General features: G+C 34.9%; 1 pseudogene; it reads right to left on the bottom strand.

Moving 5' to 3' along the window:
• Positions 1-17,493, bottom strand: part of LOC141519346 (doublecortin domain-containing protein 1-like) — a 29,671-nt pseudogene extending 12,178 nt beyond the window's left edge.
• Positions 17,494-19,530: the final 2,037 nt, after the last annotated feature.

Raw genomic sequence — 19,530 nt, forward strand, 5'->3', positions numbered from 1 at the left:
AGGGATTGGAGTAGGGGGAGACCTTGCAAGGCAGAAGAAACAAATAGGAGGCTACTGCAATGATTTAGGTAAGAAATAATGAAGGACTTGAGGGAGGGTAGTGGCTATGTAAGTGAAGGAGATATTGTGGAGACAGAAATTACAAGAATTAGCAAGTGATTTGATATGTTGTATGATGAGGTGAGGAATCAAGTATGACCTAAGGCTGTAAACTTAGATAAAAACCATCCAAGCAAAAAGGGAGTTCAGAGCTGTACCTTTGGAGGAAAAAAAGATTTCTGCTTTGGATATACTGAGTTCAGAAGAGAGAGAATATAATCGGATTTATAGATCTGGCATTCACCCACATAGAGATGATAATTGAACCCATGGGAATGAATATGCCACTAAGCCAGAGAGTATAAAGCTGTAAGGCATTTGTGTGTGATATGGTGTGTGTTATTTGTCCATGTGTGTTATACATGTCCATCTAGATCTGTCTAGATATGGCTCACAAAAAAGAATAAACATCTCCAGAGTCTTCTCCTTTCTACCCTTCTTCAAGAGAGACTGGTTCTTGCCATGAGGGGAAGCAGGAGGTTGGGACCAGAGACTGGCCAATCTATCTGCTCTCCTCAGAGAAGGCATACCAGACTAGAATACTACAAATACTACCTATCTGCTCCCTTAAATATTGTTAGTCTAAAGGAAATAATTTTTAGATTCAAGTTGAGATCCTAATCACTATCCCTTAATGGTGAAAGAGTATAAAAAGCTTTATCTCCATGGCTTCACTTCCTTCCCACCAAATGACAGTTCTACAGTGAAAACCTATAGTGAACAGCAATTTAACCAATCCATAGCAAAAAAAGAAAAAGAAAAAGAAAAAAGAAATCAGAAGCACACATTTGAGAAATTGTACTAGACAATACACAAAGTAAATAAAGTCTCCCTTTGGGAACAATGTTTCTCAGTTCAACAGAGGAAAGAAGCCTCAGACTTTTCTAAATTTCTTGAAGTAAACTGGGTAAAGGAACATGATCAAGTTGCTGCTTCCTCTACAAGTTGGTTTCTTCTCAAGGTCTTTCTTTAGGACTTTGAGAGGAGTCTAGAACTACATATCTTTCTCTCTTAAAGCCGGAAGACAGAACATCAGGATCAGTCTTCTCCCAAGCTCTTACCAACTACATCCCTCTCATAGATGTGGAACACTGAGTAATCAGTCCCTAGCAATGAGGAGAGTCCCATGCAAATGAAACTTTGGGCTAAAAGTTACAGAAGGAAAAGAGAAGAGGATCAAGGACAGAGTCTTGATGTTCACTTATAGTTCATGAACATGACATGGATGACGAATCAGAAAAGGTTAATGAGGAGAGGTCAGATATGGAAGAAAAACCAAAAGAGAATAATGTCATTTTAAAAACCATATAAAAACAATATAAAAATCCAGAGAAGAGACTATATACGAGAGGAGAAAATAGGCAATAGTGTAAAATTCGACAGAGAGATCAAGATAGATGAAAATGGAGACAAGAACATGAGATCTGGCAATCAATTGCTAACTTTGGAAAGGTCAAAAGTCAGTTTGCATGGGCAGCTAGGTGGTGCAGTGGATAAAGCACTGGCCCTGGAGTCAGGAGTGCCTGGGTTCAAATCCAGTCTCAGACACTTAATAATTACCTAGCTGTGTGGCCTTGGGCAAGCCACTTAACCCCATTTGCCTTACAAAAAAAAAAAACAACCTAAAAAAAAAAGTCAGTTTGCAGAAGGATTTTTTTTAAAAATGAGAAGAAAGAGATAAGTACAGTTTTTTGAAGAAACTGGGCTGAAAGAGAAGACATATAGGATGATAACTACAAGCAGATTTTATATTTAAATCTACATTTAAAAATATACTTTGCCTAAACCTAAAGAACTGACTTTTCCTCCTTATTACAAAATTCTATAAATCACACACCTGTGATTTGCTATTTTTAATGTACCCTGTCACTACAGAGAGGGCAAGGATTAAGATGTCAAATCAATGAAATTATAAAAAATCATATTGGTTTTTTTCAGGTTTGTTCTCTTGCAATTGAGTAATCCATTGAAAACACATTAATGTTGTTATGACTGTCAGATAGTTATAGATAATGGCATTAAGTATGAAAGAGCACATCATTTCTTTGGAGCATGATGAGTTTTTAAAATATAAATGTTCTGACAGTAAGAAAACATCATGTTATATTCAATTATGTCACCTGCCCCCAATACAATTGCTTCTGTGTTTGGTAAATAGATTAGATCCAGGTCACATTCCTGCTTTCAATGGAGTTTCTAGTTCCTCCCTTTCCTTTACATACTTGAGGTCTTTGTTTCTGCATGTTCCTAAGTGCCATCCTTTATTGCCACAGGCACAATGGCTATATTTAACTAATGATGACAGTGGTTGTCATTAGACTTTAAACTCAATAACATTAGCTTGACATATTATGTGAAGTATGTCTTCAATTTAAATTTGATTAAAATTACAAACATCCCATCTTTTGTGTCAATCAAAGGGCTGTCACCCTTTCCCTGAACTTTTCTATGAACTCTTTTTAAATAACTTATGGCGGTCATGCTACTCCTTAGATTTAAAAGTTAAGACTAGCCCTAGGACATGAAAAGATTTGTATACACTACTTCCACAACAAAGCACCTGAAAGGGTCACTTTAAATAAACCAGGTTCTGAGTCTAATTAGGGATTTCAACCACCAAAACTATGAAGGTGTGAATTGGGAGAAGTGTCTCACTTAGATTGTACCAGAGAGCTTTAGTGAGGTAAATCAAGGTTGATTGCAGAAAATTAGAAATCTTTTTGAATAAACAATGAGTTCTGGAAAAAGTAACTATAATATTTCAAAAATGAATAGCAATATTCCCAAACAAGGGAGATAGGAATAGACCTGGGGTTTGGGGGACATCACTTGGAGAAATTTTCTCTCTTGCCTCCTTGGGTAAAGATCTTTTTTGGCATTCAAAGTCTTTCATAATCTAGCCGCTCTCACCTTTCCAATACTCTTATACCTTACTCTCTAATACAACTCTCTGATCCAGTAGCTTCCTGGCTATTCCATAAATAATATACTTCATCTCTCAGGTCTGGTCATTTTCCTTTACTGTTCCCAATCCCTAGAACTCTCTCCTTTCTCTGACTACTGAAATCTTTCACTTCCTTTTAGGTCCCCATTAAATTATATCTTTAAAGGAAGTCTTCCTCCCTCCCCCCCTTAATTCCAATGCCTTCCCTCTGTTGATTATTTCCTATTTATCCTGTACGTAGTTTGCTTTGTATACATTTATTTGTGTTTCCCATTAGACTGTGAATTCCTTGAGGGCAAGGACTGTCTTTTGCCTCTCTATTGTATTTCCATCACTTAACACAGTGTCTGGCACAGAGTAGGCATTTAATAAATGCTTACTGATAGACTGATTAGTTTTCCTTATCTTACTGTATACATGATGAATTTTTGAGCTGGAAATTCTAATGACCATTTTAGAAATTAGCTAATCTGACACCTTATATATGGCTGGAGATGAAGCTGTCTGACTCTTCCTTCTCTATTTCCACTGCTGATCCCTTCATATCATTTTTGTTCCTCAAAGGCTCTCTCTTCTGTTAACTTTATGCTGTTTATTACTTCAATGATCACCTTTATGGTGTCATCTTTCAAATATCTGTTTTCAACAGTGATGTTTTACCAACACTTTGCCCTCATGTTCATTTCTAAATGCCAATCAGACTTCACTTAAATGTTCCACTATCACCTTACACTCAACAATCAACATACCCAAACACAAATTTGTAATTTTTCCAAAGCTTTCTGTGGAACCACTGTCCTTTCTTCTGTGAAACATCTCTGATTTATTTGTTCTGCCTCCAACTGCCATTGTTTTACCTGTAAAAACTTATCATTTCAGGCCAGAACTAGTACAACATCCTTTTCAATAAACTTTCTGCCTCTAATTTCTCTAATCCATCCTGGTAATGATGTTACCAGACTATGACATCATTCCTCTGCTCAGAAATCTACACAAGATCCCTACCATTTACAACATCAAGCCCTCACTTCCTATCCCTGACTTGCTTTTGAGGCCATCTATTATCTGACCCTAATAGACCTACCAAACATTTCCTTTTCCTCCTACATATGAATCTCAAATTAGATCCATTTTAATTACTCTGAAAGAATAATTCATTATACTACTTTGTGAAGGATTAATTTCTATTAGAGAATATTGGGCTTCATATAGGTCACCTTGCTCCCTAATTAAAAATTAAGATTCCAAAAGTCTTCCCCTCTGTTATTTAGGATATAAGGAGACCATCCTCCCAAGAAGAGACAGCCAAAGTTTCAGATAAATGTACAGAGATGATAATATTGTAGATCAGTTTTAAGTGGAGAGATTGTGCAAATTCCTTTGGTTAAGTCACTAAGAAAGCTAATGATCTTCTCTATTCTTTGTTACCTTATAAAAGTTCAATGTCTTTCCCAATTCGAAGTGAGCACCTTGGAGATGGTCTCCACCTATAGGTTTATTGGTAAACCCCAGAGAATAAAACTTCATGTCTGATTTCAATTTTTCTGCTATGTTATTTTAACCTTATGTTTTTAAGGTTCTTACAATTTTAGGATTCACATTAGCAAAGTTTCTTTACTTTCTATCTCACTCCTGTCACATGCACCATGCTCAGCCATGGTTCTGAGAGCTAGAGTTTTTAAAGTATTCTCTCTAATTAGTTAAATTCTACTAAGAGAAGCACAGAACTTAGGAGTTAGAAAGAATCTTAGCAATCACCTAGTTTAACCCATACCTAAAAAAGATTATTTACTACAAAATACCTTAAAAAGTGGTCATCCAACCTTAGTTCAAAGACCTGGAAGAAAAATTTGGAGACCCCCCCCACCTTGAGGCAACCCATTTAACTAATTTTTATTTGTTGTTTGTTTCCATCAGATCTGACTTGTCTTGACCCCATTTGAGGTATTCTTGAAAAACATGGTTTGTCAGTTCTTTCTCCAGTTTATTTTATAGATGTGGGAAATGAGGCAAACAAGGTGAAGTGACTTGCTCAGGATCACACAATTATCTGGTGTCAGATTTAAACTCAGGAAGATGAGTCTTTCTGATTCCAGACCAAGTGCCTAGGAAAACAGCTCAAAATGTTAGAAAGGTTTTCCCCCTAAACTACAAGCCTGAATATTTGCCTCTTTGCAACTTCCAATGACTAATCCTCATTCTGCCCTCTGGGGCTAAACAGAACTAGACTAATCATTCTTCAACATGACAACTTCTCAAATACCTGAAGAGGATTCTCATACATTTTCCCCCACCCATCTCCAACTCCCTCTAGGTCTTCTCTTCTTCAGGTTAAACATCTTCAGTTCCTTCAACTCATCCTCAAAGGACATAGACTTACAACCCTTCAAAAAGATGGTGATCTTCCTATGAACCTTCTCAAGCTTACACTCTGCAACCCAGAACAAACAATACTTCACATGTTATTTCACTAAGGCAAAACATAGAATACATGGAATCATCTCCTGATCCCTGGAAGAGATGTCTTTTAATGGAGGCCAAGTATGCATTAGGTTTTTTTGGTCCACATCACTCTGCTGATAAATGTTGAGTTTTCAGGATTTTGTTTGCTTGGTTTTTTGGTTTTTCAGACAAATTCTGCCTAACCACATACCTGTGACATTGGGGTTTTTGAATCCAAGGATGACTTTCTGCTTCTTATAACTGAATTTCATGCTCTTGGTATTCAGGTCAGTACTCCATTCTTTCAAGATCTTTTTGGATCCTGATTTATCCTACATGGTTTAGCTCAAATCCAATCATTTCTGAGAAATCTTCCTCAACTACTTCAGTCTGGAATTCATGGCATCTTAGGGACTTAAGGGCAGAAGGGATTTCAAAAGTCATTTAACTGAAATGACACTTTTAACAAAGAACCTGCTTGTTCTCTAAAGATATCGCTTTCAATTTGTCATCTCCAGCTAAACACTAAGCTCAATGACAAAAGGAACTATATGTTTTTATGCTTCCTTAAGATCTCCCAAAAAACCTAGCACATTTCTTTGTCCAAAAATTACTGAAATAATGGAATTTCTTTTGTAGATTCGTCACTAAAATTTTACCATTACTGATTAATTTCTCTGGGTAATAGGAACATAGATTTAGATCTATAGAGATTTAATGACCTCAGAAGTCATTTTTGGAAAGAGATCCAATAAAGTAAAATGACTTTTCCCTAAGGTCCCAGAGATCTGAACCAAGATCTTTTGACTTTAAATCAATCCAGTGCTCACTTCACCATACCACATTGATGACTTTTGGATCTTTAAGAAATTTCTAATAAAACAGAAATCCTCTGAAAAGGGCTAAGTTCTCGGGCCTCTGTCAGTGAGTGAAAATTTGTTAATCAGATTCTTTCTCATTATGACAGGTGTGAACAAAATGGAGCACAAACCACCTTGTGCATGATCAGTATTCATATGCAAACTCAATTGAATAATGACAATGTTTTATTGGGTTACACATCTAGTAACAAGGACAAAACTGTCAGGTCATGGGCATTTTTTCTTTCCTTCTAAGATTTAAATGAAAGCATGGATATATTCAAATGCTACCAAGATATTGATTTGCTAACTGTCCAGGTAACAGCCCTGCCCTTGGAATCATACAGATTAGTGAAATATGGACTGGCCAGACAAACAAGCTGGCAGACCCACATATTCTATACATGCATCTGCATACATCTGTAGGTAATCATACAAACAATGTAAGGCACATGAAAGTCAGTGGTGTGGGAAGCTAGCCCTTCACACTTTCTTTTCAACTGTATAAATCAATAATGATTGCCTATATATATTTGAGTAACTATGCCTAGAATTGGGTGCCTGAAGTCAGGAAGATCCATCTTCCTGAGTTCCAATTTATATGCAAACATTTATAAATTGTATAACTTTGGACGAGTCACTTCACCCAGTTTGCCTCAATTTCCTCATCTGCTAAACAAGCTAGAGAAGGAAATAGCAAATGATTCCAGTATCTTTGCCAAGAAAACCCTAAACACACAGTTAAACACTGAACTGAAAAACAATGAAAAACAACAAAAAGCTTAGGATCAGCTTTAGAAGGTCTTGGGATTTTTGGTATAGACTGTCCTGTGGAATTAACAATAGATGCATGGTGTTAGGGACAGCTCACAACTTGGAATTTATATTTTAATCAAAATCATTCTGAAACCAACAAACTGGGCTAACATGTAACAAAATGAATAAATCTAAGTTCATTAAACTAATGCATTTTTTGAAAAACAAAGAATGACAGAAAATTTCCTTTTGGTTGCAGATACCAGCAAATGTGTTAGGCTGCTATTTAGAATGTGTCTTGGAATTGAAACATTTCCAAATCATCAATAATTAAAATGATGAGAATCCATCATTTCACTGACACTTACTTCGGCAAGAAAAGATGCCCTATTTTAAACGTGCTCACACATATTCTTGTCAATCACAAGCTGTCACAGCAAATTATTTCATTTTGTAGATCACATGGCATTTAGCAGAAAATCTCAAGGTTTAAATTTAGATCTCAGGTACATTATCAAGAAATCTTTTCATAGATTCTTTTTCCCCCTGTTACTGCATCTTCACAATGTATTATATAAAAGATGTAAAATCTTATTCATAGTATTCAGTTTCACTTCTGCTTAACAAAACTCAAGAGTGATATGAATCACTATAAATTATAACCTTGAATGCAAAATAGCAGAATGGGCTATAAGAAATAGTACAAATACAAAACTCAGTATTTTAATAACAATCACTGCTCCATACAGTGGAAATTCAGGTTAAGGCTGGAAGCATGTTGTTGGACCCAATCAATTTCTTCCTTGACCCTTTCCTAAAACTTTAATCTCTTCAAAGTCAGGAGCCAATTCTTATGCCTGTAGGTCTAGGTTTCTCCCAGCCCTACCCACAAAACTAAAATCCACAGCATGGAGTAAAGTAGATAGGACTTAAAGAGTCAGGTCTTCATTTTAAAGGCAAAGAAGCAAGGTTGTAATCTGTGAAATGATCTGCCCAAAGTATAATTGGGATAGGCTGTGGTATGGCTAAGGATTCAATCCAAGACCTTTGATTTAAAACCTATCCCTTTTCTCCCCATCTTTCAAATCCTGCCTCAGTCATCACTAGTTGTGTCATCCTGGGTAAGTGACATTATTTTTCTTAGATTCATTTTCCTCTCATTCAAAATGAAAAGAATACTGCTTGCCCTACCTGTCCCCCAGGCTTGTTAATAGCTAACATTTAGAGAGAGTTTACGGTACTAAGCATTTGATAATGATTATTTCTTTTTTTTTTAATTTTACAATTTCCCCCCATCTTGCTTCCCTCCCCCACCCCTACAGAAGGCAGTCTGATAGTCTTTACATTGTTTCCATGCTATACATTGATCAAAATTGAATGTGCTGAAAGAAAAATCATATCCTTAAGGAAAAAAATAAAATATAAGAGATAACAAACTTACATAATACATACAATAACTTTTTTTAAAATCAAAGGTGATAGTCTTTGGTCTTTGTTTAAACTCCACAATTCTTTCTTTGGATACAGATGGTATTCTTCATTGCAAATACCCTAAAATTGTCCCTGATTATTGCACTGATGGAATGAGCAAGTCCATTAAGGTTGACCATCACTCCCATGTTGCTATTAGGGTGTACAATGTTCTTCTGGTTCTGCTCATCTTAGTCAGCATCAGTTCAAGCAAGTCTTTCCAGGCTTCTCTGAATTTCCATCCCTTCTGGTTTCTAACAGAACAATAGTGTTCCATAACATACATATACCACAATTCGTTCAGCTATTCCCCATTGATTGAGACAATGATTATTTCAACCGAGGAGGCAGATGCTATTGCTATTTCCATTTTGCAGAGGAGAAAGTTGAGGTAAACAGCTGTAAAATGAATTGTCCAGGGTCACACACTCAATATCTGAGGCCACACTGGAACATGTTTTTCTGACTATAATGTTCTTTCTGGTGAAACACTAGCTGTTAGGAGGAAATTAGTTAACAACTACTTACTAGGCACTACCAAGTCAACATTACAAGCTATGGAAATAGAAACTTTTATTAATGAACAGATTTCAATTGCTCCTAAGGTATTTGAGCTGAGAACTTTACTGAGTAAACATGTTTCTTGAGGAAGTCGAAAAAAGGAAGATGAATAAAGGCAAACTGTGGGACTATAAACTCAAAAACTTTCTAAATAGTTTAATTAATGATAGTTCTTTAACATCTCTCTAACATTTCAGCAAAGCAAATTATGTGAGAATAATGGAGAAAAGGATAATATCAAAATGCAAGAAAAGATGCATATTTTCTGAACATGAAATTAATGCAATTAAACTAATATCCTCTGAAGGCATGATGAACATATAAATTTAAAACAAAAGACCCTGCCTTCAAGAAACTTGCAGTCTAATGTAGGGAAGTTTGGAAGAAGGCTTCATTTAGGGGAGCTGGTATCAGACTTGGGCATTGCAGAGGACTTTAATAGGTGGAGTTGAAAAGGGAAGTCTACTTCTAAATATGGTGATGGTAAAAGGGTAAAATAGGATTAACAAAGTGGGGGTCAGACAATTATAGATTGTTAGAACATGGAAGCATTTGAAGAGAAGGGATATAAGGCTGTACAGAAATGATTGTAAATAAATACTTATGTAGTCCATCCTAAAAGATGTGACAATGGCCCTATAATTGAATTTTTATTCCTAATCTTTTATGTCAGTTTTGACCTTGACATTGATCTTAATAAGACCTTTTGGTAAGGGGGATTTTTTTTCCAAGTATACAATAAACAGATTACATACTCAGAGTCCCTGGCCATCTGTGAAGATCCTGGGGGAGAGGGGGAGAAGCATGGGGAACAGTACTGTAAGAATTAACATTACCGCAGGCATATATCAGGATTTTTAAGTGTAATTCTTTAGAATTCTCTACCAATTCACTTTTGCCTTTCTCAAGAATGATTTTTTTTTTCCAAAACATTTATGGTCAGATAAATATTGCCATTTCTTTTGCCTTCCCATAGAACAAGAAAGAGTGAGTTTTCTTCTGAGGGGCCACACAATTATGTAGTCTTTGTGTTCACATGCTCGTTTCTTATCTCAAAAAGATCATTACCTCCTTGAGGTATCCTCACACAGTGTAGACTATAATTGGAAAAATTCTAATCCCTTAATAAAAGTCTCAACAAATACTTACTGAAAGAAATTCAATACTAAAATCTCAAGAGGGTTAAATGTTAAAAATAAGTACCTACCTCAGACACTTAAAAATCACCTAGCTGTGTGACTTTGGGCAAGTCACTTAACCCCATTACCTTGCAAAAAAAATCAGTGCATTACCATCTTGAATAATGTCATTTTTGGATAGTTGTGAATAAATTGATCAAAGGCAGGAAAGATGCAACTAAGGTCCTAGTCTTTGCCAGCTGTTTCAAGACAAACTTCACAATGTTCATTTCTTCAACCTCTAAAAAATGACTGCTTGCTTAGAATTTTCCTTAAAACTTCCATAGAATCTGCCTATGCACATTGACTTGTCCACTAATCCATACTGAGAGAGGTAGTCTGATTTTGATGAGTAAGATGATACACATTTAGACAAGCTTGCTGTCATCTGAGATACCTTAAATGCCCACATTTTGATTTTCTAGGAAGTTTAATTCATCATGGGTAATTTTTTTTAAACTGTGAAACTTATCCTCGTAAAAGTCTTCTTAACGGACGTGTGATGAGCTATTCTGTGTCCAAGCTCACCTACTATTTCTTTTCTCCAAAGAGGAGGCACATCTGCCACCTGCTCTAGTCTGTGTCCCAGCAACAACTGTCGAGCAGCATCAAGATTGATTATCAGTCAAAAACCATTGCACAACACCAGATTTTGGTAGGTTAAGCTTGCTGATCCAGCAAGAGATGGTGTGAAATTTTCAGGAATGCTTGCCAACATTTTGGTGCTAAAAGAACAGCAGTGCGTTTCACAGTGAAACACAGCCAAAGACATGCAGACAAAGCAAAGAAGTTTTTTTGTTGTTTTTGTTTTAAAGTTCAGGACTTGATTTTAAAAGGCAAAAAAAAAATTCAAATAAAAAGAAATTATTTCATAAAATGAAAAATCATCCCTAATGCCTATTCGTGTGCATTATGATGCTATTTGAAGCAAAAATATGTCCAGGAGATTCTCTTTATAACTCTTAACTGTGAACAATTTTTAAATATATCTATTCTAACACACCATCCATATATAAAAGGCAAAAATGCCTTATTAATCAAAGTAATTTAAGAATGTAATGAAGCAGCACATGAATATTTAAATCAAATTAAGGTCATGATGAAATAAAGCCCAAGTGTTTTTAACACTTGCAGATAGCTCAGAGAATGAATAAACAAAGGTAGTCATATTTTAAACTTCAAAGTTATATGATCAAATGCAATTCTTTATTACCTCACCAGTGATTTTTGCATAGCAACAAGTTTTCTTCACTAAAGCTAAATTGTCTCGATTTTTTTGTCTCAAATTCAAGAAATACTCAAGAATGAAATTATACTATTTCCTCACAGTAAGTTCTATCATTATTTTTTCTGAACTTGTATAATTGCTTTCCAGAGTTGAGTTTCGCTCACTACCTTTGCAAAGTGTGAGAAATTGTTCCTCTGCTTTTGAAAATTTTTGAGATAAGCATAGGTAGTTACATGCTCTTAATTCTTATAGGAAAAATTCTATGACATCTAAACCATGTTTTTACCTAAAGAATTCTGATAACAGACAGGGTGTTCAAAATACTTTGAAGGATTAAACATGCAGGAAATTTTTGATTATTGTTATGTTTAACATGAGTGAATTCTTTCCCACTGAACAGTTAGAAATTTGCATATTTAATGCAAAAAGGCAAAATATCAGAAATAATACAAGTTAATTTTTTTTCATTCTATCTACTAGATTCACTGTAAACATAAGGTCAAAAGTAAAGTCAACTTTCATATTTACATGAGGGAACATTCCATTTGGAAAACAATGTGCATGTATCAATTGTAGGAATGTCTCAGGCTACATCTCATAATTATGTTAATATTCTTTGAACAAAGGTTGACTGCATAAATGAATAAATGAAATTTGAAACTTTGAACTATTCTTTTTTGCCCCCCAAAGAATAAGTCTAATGAATTGTGTCTGTTGGGTGTCACCGAAACTAAACAGTAAATTCAATAATCTCTGATTTAATTTATTATATTTTCACCATTTAACCTCCTGCAGGCTCCCTAATGTCTATTCAGATCTATATTAAATTAAGCACCAATGCTAATGAAGGGCAATAAACGTGGCTGTCAGTAGATTTTTCTTTCATTAAGCACATTATCCTCTTACTGAGCTGTAAATGAGTAAACATTAGTTTTGTTAAACCATGCAAAAAAGACAGGATGAAAATCATTTTTAATTGCACCCCTTAAGCAATTTGCTGGGTTTCTGGGTTGTTTTTAATCTTAAAAAATTTCTTTTGACTAGATCTAAAAAAGGTTCTTCAGTGGAAACAGAAATGTCGACATCGTAGGGTCTGGCTGCAGGTTCTAGTGCTTCCACACTAGCTGCCAAGAATGCTCATCAGCAGCCATGTTCTGTTGCAGATTTTGACTGCCCTCCTCCAGCAGTGAAGAGAAGAACCAGAGGTAAGGAAACATGATTAGAATAGAGAAAATCCATCCATCTCTAACAGACAAAATCTCAAGGCTCAAAAAACAAGTCAACTCTAAGCAGAAGAAACATTCAATAACTGAAACTATTGTCCAAAATGTTACCTATTAGCATTCTAGTGCGGTTATTTACCAGTGGGACAGTAATGAAGTGAACCTCGGGATCAAGAGAATTCTTTTAATGATCATCTAATTTTTTTACTAAATATTTGCATATTTCACAATCTAATGTCTATTAGATATTAAAATATGTATGTTTAAAATTAAATGGGTTACTTAAGAAGCTGAGAAAAAGAAGAGAGAACTAATGAAAAATATCTGTATACAAAGTCACATATGTACAGATGTGAAATGAAATAATTGTACTGTAGTAAATTTAATTATTTTCACTTCTTGGATATCATAGGCTGTGTGGAAAGAATAAAGCAAAGGAAATTTTGGAAAAACAAATGGCAGGACAATAGAAGGTATCATAACATTGGCAAAGCCACTTCAAGATCCTTTTTTGTAAACTGTTAACCTAATCTCTCATGGTAGATATTTAATTCTTTAGGGGGCATTTTAGATGTATTCTGGACCAGTTGTAATTTTGTAGACAAGAAGTCTATATCTCTAAAGAAAAGTATTTAAAGGTACATGTTAATGAAGAGAAACTTTAAAATTTCATATTATACTATCTTTAGTATATAAAGCAATTGACAATATATTTAGCTGAGATGTGTGTTTTTACTTTGAATAAACCTATCAGAAAACTAGTAAATTTTGTACATCTGCTTGTATAAGATTTATAACTTGTATATGCAACATATATAATATATACTAAAAAATCATATACATATATCCATGTATACAGTACTTTTAAACTTTTTCTTTCTTATGAGAAGATTATTTAAAGTTAATTTTAACATTTTTAAACAAAGAAAAAGAAAAATATGACCAGGAACCAAATGTATTATAATGAAATAGCTTATACTATAGCTTTATGTTAAACTCTTTGGGGATGGAGCAAAGACTGGTTTGGGATAATTCTTTGGGATTAAGTACTTTTTAAATATTTTGACTGAGGTAAACCAATTTTGCTACTTTCTAAGCAAAAAAAAAATTCTCAAAAAGAAAAATTCTCAGACTAAGATGTCAAACTTTTAACAATTAAGATGTATACTTTTTTCCTTGAAACAAAAATATTATAATCAAAAATATAATTGTTAAATCAGTTCTTTATCATAATACTATTTTAGAATGAATATTTCAAATAAATTAAAATCATTAAGCATTTAAATATTCAAAAAACCTTAAAGTAATGAAGCAGATTATTATTATTATTATTATTATTATTAAAGATCAGTAGATATTTTTTCTTTTTGCTAACAAAGTTTCTTGCTTTAAAAAGTTCTATTCATGAATTCAGTTGTTAGTCTGTGATCATCCACTCTGTGTGAAATCATATACTTTAGCCAAAGGTGATTTTACAATGATTTCATTTCAATTAAAATTTTCTCAAAATACTGACTGAATATTTTTTAAAAAAAACTTTACATGTAAATTTACAGTTCTACCAGTTTTAAAAATCAAGACCACAGGATTACTTTTTTTTTTATCATACAGCTGTCTTCAAGTCTTAAATGCATTCTCAAAACTTTCAAAACCTCCCCAAAGACATATATTTCATGAATTTTTTAAAAAATGTCATTGGTAATCTATTATTTGGATGTTTTACAGGTGACAAATTGGAGAACAACTACTTATACTCTAAGTAGTAAACTGAATGATTACAAATTCTCAAAGAGAAGAGAACTTCACTGTAGTTAAAAGCAAGACAAAGAAGGACAGCTTTGATTACCTCAGCTGACCCCAGGGAACACTGACAGGTCTGCTTCTCTTGGATGATGATATAAGACAGGAATTGTTTGTACTATTTGATTTGTGGCTGTACGGGGTCTGATATTTCATCCTGGCTATGATCTGATTTCGTTTGATGTGTGGAACAATCTTGAAGCCCTGACCCTCTTGATACCATTGCCGATGGCAGACAGATGTTGGGGCCAAACTGAGGCTGGCTGCCTAGAGTTTTGCTTTTCTTTTAATTATTGCTCATGGCTGAGAAGATATGTATTGTCTGCAATAGTAAATATGTGGAAAATTAAATAAAACTGCTTCTCCTTATTTAAACTTATTATTATTAACTCCATACTAGTATTTATTTCAAAGTTATGAAATTAAAATGATATTCTTCATATTGAGTTACTTTACAAGAGTAAATTAAGGAAGACATTTATCTGCAATTGGAATAATGAGAAATAATTCTCTAGCTTTATCAATAATCAATCAACAATTTACTATTACCTACCACAATTATTGCAGGGTGGGAAAAGAAATAAAGATAAGGTATCTGCTTAAACTAATCTATAATTTAGGAAGATGATACTAACATTTATGAGGGAGTAAGAGGAAAATTAAAACCTAGGCCTAGGGAGATGACACAGGAGAGGCATAATGACTTAATTAAAATAAATTCTCTTCAACCCCTGGAGATCTTGGGATAGAGACAAAAGGGAATAGGGATAGTAACATTATGGGAAGAGGAACAGAAGGAAGCAAAGTGATAACTGACAAGACACTGGAAAACTAGTGGTTTGAGGGCCTGGACTTCCAAATCAAGAAATTATCAGACCACAACTGAGGGTACATTCTCCCTAAAGAATCTGGGATTGGGGTGGCTAGGTGGCGTAGTGGATAAAGCACCAGCCCTGGAGTCAGGAGTACCTGGGTTCAAATCCGGTCTCGGACACTTAATAATTACCTAGCTGTGTGATCTTGGGCAAGCCACTTAACCCCGTTTGCCTTGCAAAAACCTTAAAAAAAAAAAGAATCTCGGACTTAAAAAAGATTTTTAAAGGGTAAATATTGTCCCAAAAGGAACAGAATAGAGTCTGCAAACTTTGAGCCAGAAAGCTTAAATTTTAATTTCTGGGAAATTTAAAATCAAGAACAGATCATTAAAACGATGGTCACCAAACATTTAGAAAAGGAAGCAGTGATTATGAGAAGCTAACATGGTTTCAACAAGAACAGATCATGCCAATCTAACCTTATTTCCTTATTTGACAGGATTACTAAAACTAGTATATCAAGGGACTGCTATAGATATAATCTAGCTAGATTATAGTGAAACATGGGATAAAGTTTCTTATTAAGGAAACAGAGAGAGATGTGAATTAGACCATAATATCCAGTCTCAAAAAGCATTCGTTAATGGCTCATTATTAATGTGAAAGGAAGTTTTCTCAAGTGTGATAGGGATAAGGGATCAGCCCTAAGCGATTTAACTTTTTTATCAGTGATTTAGATAAAAAACATGAATGGTATATTCATTAAATCTATAAATGTTTATACAATGGCAGCTAAATTGTGTAGGGGATAGACTGTTGGAACTGAGGTCAGGAAGATCTGAATTCAAATCTCACCTGGGCAAGTCACTTAATCTCATTTACCTTCATTTCTTCAGTTGTAAAATAATAATAATAGGATCTACTTCCAAGGTTGGTTGTGAAGATTAAAGAAGTATTTGACAAGTGCTTAGTACAAAGTAAGCACTACATAAATGCTGGCTATTATCATCATCATCAGAAGACAAAGTTATAAGCAATAGTTAATATATTGGGTGATAGAGTTAAGATCCAAGATGATTTTGGCGGTTAGAGGGATGAATGGAATTTAAGAATATAAAATGCAATAGACATTATCACCATTTTATAGTTGAGGAAACTTGAGACAGGGTAGTTAAGTGATTTGCCCAGGGTCACAAAGTGTCTAAGGTTAGATTTGAAATCAAGTTTTCTGACTTAATACTCATTGTTCTATCTATTGTGCCATCTGAATTGTTTCTGTTCAGGTCAGAAACTCTCCTAGACTGTTTTTTGGGGTTTTTTTTTTTTTTTTGGAAAAGATGAAGCCATCTTTTGCCTCAATTATTACCTAGCCCTTTAATCACTGAATGAGTTTTACCTCGAACAAACTGAGACTTAGGAAATATCTTAGCTTTAAAAAAGTCAGAATCTCCCACTGCATCTGAGGCTCTGTCCAGTAGTCCTGACCTAAATCTTGCCATTAAACTCTGAAGGTTCTAGAGGCCAGTGAGTCTTGAAGACAGGCTCTTCCTCACTCAAATCCAAATCATTTGCAATTCAAGACACCACCCAACTGACCTTATCAGTCCTCTTCTAGAAGGAAAGGCAACAACAAATTGTGCTAACTAGTTTCCTCTTCAGGGAACTAAATTAGAGATAGACAACTTAGCTGAGACACTGAATTACTGACAAATTTTCCAACTAGACTAGGTATAGATGGAGAAGCAGGTATAGATGCAGGAGGAGTAGAGAATCTGTGATTTCACTGAAGGAGCCATCCTCTCCACTGATGCGATTGCCATTCATTCACCCAAATTATTCTGGCCTATTTGATGCTCATTAAAGTTCTCCAGTAATTTTGTCATGAGGTGTCTGCACAACAGGTAGCATCTTCTTGAATCGATATCAAGGAGCTCAGGGTATTCACTGACTGCATCATTCTTTTTGCCAGTCATGTATTTCTCTGGTGATACTTTACATACAAATTCTGTAGAAGTCCTTGTATGTGATGTGTTAGAAGCTGTTCTTAGCCACCATGTGTATCTCACTGACTTCTGAGGAATCTTCCATTTTAATTCTTCAGAGCAACAGTTTTCCATGGTGCCAGTCCTATAGCATCACCAGAAAGGACTAGTATTCAAAAGATGGTCCTTTGTTTTAGAAAGAAATTAGTTCATTTGGAAAAAACAATATAAATTCCTGGTTGTTATTCTTTTATACAACTCTGGCCCTGGCTCACTGTTTGTAGTCCAAGATATATGTCCTTTTGTACAAACCTTTATACGTTGTCCATCCAATTGCAAATCACTGGCAGTTTTCAACATCTTGTTTATTTGTTTCACTCATACAGAAATCTCTGCCATGATTGGGGATTTGATGTAAACAGTGTAATGCCATTAAAAAAGAAAAAACAGGAGCAGCAAGAAGTGATTATCATATGTTAGGAATCTGTCTTTGACTTGAACTTTATTATGAACATCCTCCAGGACAATGACAAACACCTTACGCAAGGAATTTTTGCCTATTTTGTCCCCCACTTGACATAAATCATCGGAGGGTTATTGAACAAAGCTATTTCTGTTGATAATATCTTTCAAGGCATCTTGTATGATTTTGTCATATGCACTGGAGATATGGGGAGTTAGATTTAAAGCTGGAAGGGGCTTAGAATCATTAAATCTAACTTTCCCTTTTACAGATGGGGATACTGAGGGGCAAGTCATTTAACCTCCTTGTGCCTCAGTATCCCCATCTGTAAAAGGGAAAGTTAGATTTATGTAGATTTATGTATACCTGAGTTCAAACCCAGCCTCAGACACTTAATAATTACCTAGCTGTGTGGCCTTGGGCAAGCCACTTTAACCCCATTTGCCTTGCAAAAAAAAAAAAAAAAAAACTTAAGAAAAAAAGTCATAAGGTTAGCCTGAGGCCGAGTTTGAACTCAGGTACTCCTGACTCCAGGGCTGGTGCTCTATCCACTGCACCACCTAGCTACCCCAAGAATCTTTAAGTAATCAAGAAACAATGACAGTAGGTTCTTGTACTCACTACACTTAGACAATTTACAATAGTCTATCTGATCATTATCAATGATATGTTTAATGAGGGTATTCATAAAAATTTTATACAGCTAAGAAAGGAGTTGTGTAAGCAGATAGAAATTCATATTTTCTGTCACTTTGGGGAGGATAATAATGACTGATATTTTTTCCCAGACCTCAGGCATCCTACCTTTTATCACATACCTTGGGAACTGATCCCTCAGTTGCTCCAAAACTCTGCTGCCTAATCCACAGGTCAGTTTTTGAGGTTCTTGATCAAATTGAGTTGCTTTTCCCAATTTTGTTCCTTTATTCGATGCCATTTATACCTCTGAGTCCAGGTGTAATGGCTCCATCACTCTTGAAATGTAGATTGTTGAAAAGAGTTTGTCAGGGAAAAAAAAACAATTTTTCCTTTTCACTGCTTCTCTTTGTTTCAAGAGGCAATATTGCTCATAATTGTACAATAATTTTCTCAGAACCTTAAAATTAAGCAAGTATTCCAAAAGTCTTATTACAGTTTAATGACTTAAAATGGTGCTCAAACTTTTTAGATAGTCCTTAAATTAAATTAGCTCAGCTCTTGGCAGCCATATCTCTCCTTCTGCCAAGGAGATGATATTTATCTCAGTAACACAATTTCTAGGTTCTTTTGTTCTCCTCATTATAACAAATAATTTCCATAAAAAATTTATATAAAATTGTTAAACCTATGTCAATAACCTTTCCCAAACTATTTCCCAATTTTTGGTGTGGATGACTTATTTATGTATGGTTGAAGTAATTTTGCATATCCTCTCTCTTATTTTTTTTGTGAATTTTATTTAGATTTTTAATTTTTTTTTAAATTTAAGGCAACAGGGTTAAGAGTGACTTTCCCAAGGTCACACAGCTAGGCAATCACATTTGAACTTAAGTCCTCCTGACTCCAGGGCTGGTGCTCTATCCACTATTCTACCTAGCTGTCCCCTAGATTTTTTTTAAGGTTTTTGCAAGGCAAACAGGGTTCAGTGGCTTGCCCAAGGCCACACAGCTAGGTAATTACTAAGTGTCTGAGACCGGATTTGAACCCAGGTACTCCTGACTCCAGGGCCG

This window comes from Macrotis lagotis, chromosome 3 (genome assembly GCF_037893015.1).
Source record: "Macrotis lagotis isolate mMagLag1 chromosome 3, bilby.v1.9.chrom.fasta, whole genome shotgun sequence".
Classification (NCBI taxonomy): domain Eukaryota; kingdom Metazoa; phylum Chordata; class Mammalia; order Peramelemorphia; family Peramelidae; genus Macrotis; species Macrotis lagotis.